Below are 6,005 nucleotides of genomic sequence, written 5' to 3' on the forward strand. Positions count from 1 at the left end.
TCACTGTGAGGGTGACAGAGCACTGGGACAGGTTGCCCAGAGAGATTGTGGAGTCTCCTTCTCTGGAGATACTCAAAACCTGCCTGGATGCAACCTTGTCTAACATGCCCTAGGTGACCCTGGTTGAGCAGGAAGACTCAGATGATCTCCAGAGGTCCCTTCCAACCTCAACCATTCTGTGATTCTGGCAGGGAAACAACTCCTGCTTAAATGTGCTTCGAACGAAAGCAGAGCCACCACCATGCTTCAAAACGAGCCGGACCCACCTGGTGAGCTTTAGGCATTACTCTAAGGTGCCTCTTGGACTGAGTCTCTCAGAGGACTTTTGTCTGGAGAAACGTCTAGTACCTGAAGTCTGGGTGGGCTTGAGTCTGAGCGAGATGCCAAAAACCGAAAACTGTCAAAAGCTCAGAAGCTGCAGTGTCCCCAGAGCTGAGGCATCTCACAGGCAAGCGGCAGCCGACCACAGGCAACACCAAGGACTGTAGCTTGGGGTCAGGGCCTAAACTACAGGGATAAACAGCTTAAGTGACTTCCCCAATGATGCCCAGGAAGTCGTTGGCCAAGGGGAGAACTGAACTCAATTTCCTAGCTAGGAAGGTTATGCTTAATCTGGCTACTGCTTTGACAGGACACATCGGGAGCCCCCCGCGAGGCCCACCTCGTTTTTAAAATAGTGGGTTTTTTCTTGTTACTTGTGTTACTAGCACTACTATACAACGCAAGCCATGACCTGCATTTTCTATTATTATTATTTTCTGCCTCCGTAAAGCTTGTTTGTTCTTTGTGCTTTTGTCAGCTTGGTCACTAAAACGTGGTTAGATGATTTCTCTTCCAAGCTTTCATGTACCAGACCAGCATGTCTGAAATGCCAACATTATCAGTCTACATAAAAACATGCAACACAAAAATCTTACTCCAGAACAAGGATGTGTTCAAATTGAATTATCCTGAAGAAGGTGGGCGCTCTACTGGAAGTAACATCATCTTTCTTGTTATTGAGTTGACACCTGCTGCTTCAGATAGCCCCTTCTCACGGGATTTGGACTAAGGCGTTTTACAAATTAGAGGTCAGGCTGGTACTTTTTCATTTCCTCATTTTCTTTTAGTCTCCGTTCTTCCATTTAACTAATTCCAGGCTGACTCTTTCTGAAAGCAAACGTCTTTTCCAAGCCTCCTGCTACAGCTACCGCTCCCGCAGCAAGGTTTTCCCAGCAGAAAGAGGCCGTGTAACGCACGGCGTGCAAGGAGCCTTCGCGCGCGAGGCGAACACCAACCTAACACCCGGCAGATACACCCCCGACGAGGCAGGGGTTACCGCTGCCCTCCCGTGAGAGGGACCCTGGAGGCGCCGCCGGCTTGCGGCGCGAGCGGTCCTGCGCCCAGCGAACACCGCACCTCCCGATCTCGAGCGAACTCCGCGGGAAATCAGCGGACGGATGTTACGAGCTTTTAAAACACACGGCGGAACACAGCGCACCACGAGCTGAGTGGGTCACAGAGCCTCCCAAAATCCCAAGAGAGCTTACCGGCCTCGGGGGGTAAGCTCGCGCACTCGTCCGAGGGGCGATTACAGCTGGTGAGGAGGATGGAAACTCCCTTTCAAAAAAGCCTTCAGTGCCGTATCTGCTAAGGACGGCACGGTACGTTTGGTCAGCCTGGTGCCACGAGCGCGTTGGAGCCGGTGGGGTCCTGGTGCAGCAGGTTTTTCTCTCTCTCGGTGTGAGCTACGTTTGCTGGCACCAGAGGTGAATTTAGGCGAACCTCCAGAGAGCGTTGCAGTCTCTTAACTTGGGTTGTCTGGATCTGCTTCCCATAGTAGAGAGGAACGTTGAAAATGTTTTACCACAGCAGCAGAGGAGAAACATAGAGTGGAGACAGAAGTGTGACCCTGTGTGCAGTCAGGAGAATAAGAAAGAGAATATCAAAAAGGATGTAGGAATATAGGAACAGCTGAAATGCTGTAAGACACTGGAAGACCCTTACTGTTGTCTTCTCTGTAACAGCTAGACCAAGCTAGTCCGTTTAAACTAGCCTACGGAACCTCAACTTGCTTGAAGGACCATATTGAGATGCAGACCGACTAGCTTGAACTTAAAACATCACTGAGTTGTTGACTTTTTTTAAAGGTGCAAATAGGAACTGAGTTAGAAAAAAATACCTGAATCACCCCTTGAACTAATAATATAGTTTTTATACCTTTAGAAGTGAGTGGATAGACAAGAAAAAGCAATGTTTCAGAGTTTTCCACATAAGAAGACAGCAGTGGAAAGCCATTCGGTTTCTTGAGTCAGCGCCGTGCATTACCAGGGAAGTGCATGTACCTTCTTCCCAGAAAGCAGCAGGAGTCAAGGATTTTATGCTGTACGTGCCAGTTATGCAGAGAGACAGACACCATGGCAACAAGCTTGTCAGGCAGCAGCAGAGCACTACTTTAAGATTAACTATCACTAGGGACATCATTAGTGGTGGAGAAACTTCAAAACCTTCGGAATTTGGGGTTGTTTTGAGCCCAGAATCTCACTGGCTTTTCTGAGCTTTATCTGAATCTCCAGTCAGTAAGTTTATACTGGGATAACAACAGCAGCAGACTGGGATTCTGGATGCATCCTGAATAGGGCAGGAAGGAAAAACATACTCACGAAACTCCGTGAAACATACTCACACCCAGAACACACAGTTGAGTTCGGTTCAGCAGAACTGAATTGAAAAGGTGAAATGAAGTTTGAGAAGGACTGTTCCTTCTGTCCTGACTCATAATCCATGAACGTGCTCATTCGCCTGCAGTGATGAGAAAGGCGAGATCCCCATGTAAGTCTCCTATTCTGGGAGGATGAACAGGCGACAGATAACTGCACGTACTAGGTTTGACTCTTTCTATGCTTCGAGCTCTTAGGCAGAATCCTAAATCACAGTGTTTGTCTTGTGCCTCATGCAGATGTTTCCTCTGGTGCAAAGCTGGTGGCAGATGCTGATGTGGTAGGATTTATACCCACAGGAAGTTCCTGTATAAGCAACTGCAAGACAATTAGGCCACAAGGAGGTTGAAAGTCTGAATCTGGACTAATATGAACCACATTTTACAGGAGCAATATGCAGAGTTCAGGTTTCCATGCACCAGGCTGCAGTGAAAACAAAACCATTTCCACAGGGAGAAGGAGGAGAGAAGGGGAAGGTTTGAAGAGCCACCGCAGAGCTTCCAAGGAGGCCTCTTTGGCCCCATCTTACTTACCAAGTCCTGAAAGTGCCATGTAGCAAGGTTTGTGTAGTAATGATGAACATATCACAAATTCATGAACTCTTATGTCTTGCCTGCATTACAATTCCCCATGACTGAGCTACTTCAATCTGAGGGGATCGAGCAGTGTTTGGCAGCTCTGAAAATGGAGCGTGGTGAAGCAGTAGTAGAGCTCAAGGAGCCCAGATGCCCAAGCACTTGCTCAAGCCACCATGCCTTGCTGCTGCCGTTGGAGCTGCTGCAAGCATCTTAGTCAACAGCCCACTAGAGCTAACTGGGAAACTGATGAGAACAGACATTTGTTCAGCTTGTAGCACAAGGAAGGCTAATAAGGGGATCTTAATCACCTTTTTGCAGGTGCATCAAGTAAAAAGAAGTGCATTCAATCCCATGAAAAGGCTTATTTTTCAGCAGTCGTCAGAGCCCTGATAGCCAAGTGCTGTGCTCAAAGAACAAGTGAGAGAGGAAGTGGCTCTTCAGGAGCTGCCTGCTTCCCAAAGATAAAGCAAGATGAAGTGCAGCTCTCTGCCCAGCCTGTGCAGGAAGGTGAGAGTCATGGAGATAACCATGAAACGCATTGTAATGGGGGTATCTCACTTAATGTGAGGGGAGAAGGACTGGGAGCATGCAATGGATTTCTGTGTATATTTGTTTCTTCCCAATCCTGTTAAGAGAGGCCTCTCTGTGACCATAATTGGAATAAACTGATAAATAGCTGCATGTGAGCAGAAAGATAATCCAAAGCTGTAAGCAGTTAGCTCACCCTGCTGCACGGTTAGAAAGGAGATGTGGTGCATACTCAAGATACCGGGCAGAGAAGGACATGTTCTTGCTGAACAGGCAGAGTATTTGCTAGAAAAGGGCAATAGTTCTTGAGACCTAAACTTGTCCCAGGTAGCTCTCCCTTCCAGGAAAGTGGAGGTGTGAAGATATCCTTTGCTGGTTAACAGGCAAATATCTACCATGAGAAGCTGGTAGCAACATAAGACGGCTGTGTGCACATCATGACCGATGATAGGGTCATGGCCATGACATTCAAGTGCAAGCAGGGGAAAGCTTGCAGTTCCCCTCACCAGCTGTTTTTACCCTGCAACCTGAACTAAAAGATGTTTATTTCTCTTCTACTAGCAGAGGATTTCTAAATGAGTGTAGCAAATACCATCTATTAGAGAGGTAGAGTAATGCACTGAAACAGGATATAGTTCCCTTTTAGTCATACAACTATATCCAGCACCAAGGAGAAATGCTAGGAGTTGTCAAACTGAAACTCGGAGGCTGTCATGAGGTATTTTTTGTTCGGAGATGAGGAGCAACCACCAGTTTCCTTCCTGCTTAAGAAAATTGCTTAGGAGAAAGTCAGCATGGAAGGAAAGCTTCTCTTAAAGATAGCTCTGACGAGACAGGGGGGTAGATCTGTGTTCCCACTGCCCATTTTGAGGGTACAGCTCTTTGTCTGCACTTCTTTGGCTCCCAGATAAAGTGTCATAGATATCATCTTGCCAATTCATAACAATATTGTGAGGTACAGAAAGGTTTTCTAATTACTACAGAGGCTGCTAGACTACCTAGCCTGCCACAAATACGGTTATTATGATACCATGAAATTAAAGGCAGAGATCTTTGAAAGGACAAAAGTTTTAGAAGATACTAGGGAAGAACAGCACTGTTGGCCAATGACTATTAGCTTCATTTTTTTCTTTAAATCACGACTCACCTTAGCACATCCGTCACACACAAGTTCCAAGACCCCTGCAAGTGCATTTTACATTCCTCCTCTCATACTTGCCTTTCTGATCTTCTGGACTTCAATCCCTTAGCTCCTAAAGCTCCAAACCCCATCCTTGGGCACTGAAATATGCAAATGGACAAGTATTCAAAGGAGAAAATCTCAGCTGAAGGAAAAGCGGTAAGGTGCCTACAGCCTCCCATCCTCACTCCTCTGCCTGGAAGAGCCAGCCAGGCCTAACAGACAGCTGCCGTCATGTTTGCCTGCTTCCCCCATTCGGACTTGGTGCCATGTCCGTGCCTGATCCCTGCATCCTTTCAGCAGCTTGCCTTGTCCCTCAGAGCTTCTTCATCCCAGCTTCTGCTGACACTTAGCATAGCCAAAGCAGGCAGCTGGCTAGGAAGGGAGGTAACCAGAGCAGCAAAGCAGAAGAGAGCTAAGGTACGTGTGCATCAAGTTTGTACTGTTCATTCAAAATCCGGAAGACACCTGTGGATATGCACCTTGGAAAACATCGCTTTCAATAAGACGGGTAACTTCTCCCATACTATGTGGCACTCTGAAGGGTCCATGGGCACCTAAGAAACTCAAGACAAGGCTTTTCTTTTTCATTCCCTGTAGCTCATTGAACACAATTTTTGCCCACACTCAGAGGGCAAAAAAAATGATGGATATTGCAAGCAACAGAGATCCATTCCTGGATTTTGAACACTGCTGAATTACGGTGCACAGTTAGAAGACAAATCAAAGACACCCAGACAGATCTGTGGTAAGTCAAGATTGTGACATTTCAGCATGACACAAAGAAATATTCTTTGGGCAGTAAAAGGAAGATAGAACTGAGTTTGCTTGTTTTATTTGCACTTTTTTTGCTCAAGAACATCTATATCTTCTAACTGAAAGGAAATCATTTCATTTTTATTTGACTTAAAATAATTTGCTAGTAATTAAAAAAGATTTGCTCTCTCTGTTGTCTGTAATAGGGAGAAGCCAAACAAGTCATTCCTTGGTTGTAAGAGCTGTAGAGGTCTCTGCTGAATT

The sequence above is a fragment of the Rhea pennata genome, chromosome 3 (genome assembly GCF_028389875.1).
Source record: "Rhea pennata isolate bPtePen1 chromosome 3, bPtePen1.pri, whole genome shotgun sequence".
Taxonomy (NCBI): Eukaryota; Metazoa; Chordata; class Aves; order Rheiformes; family Rheidae; genus Rhea; species Rhea pennata.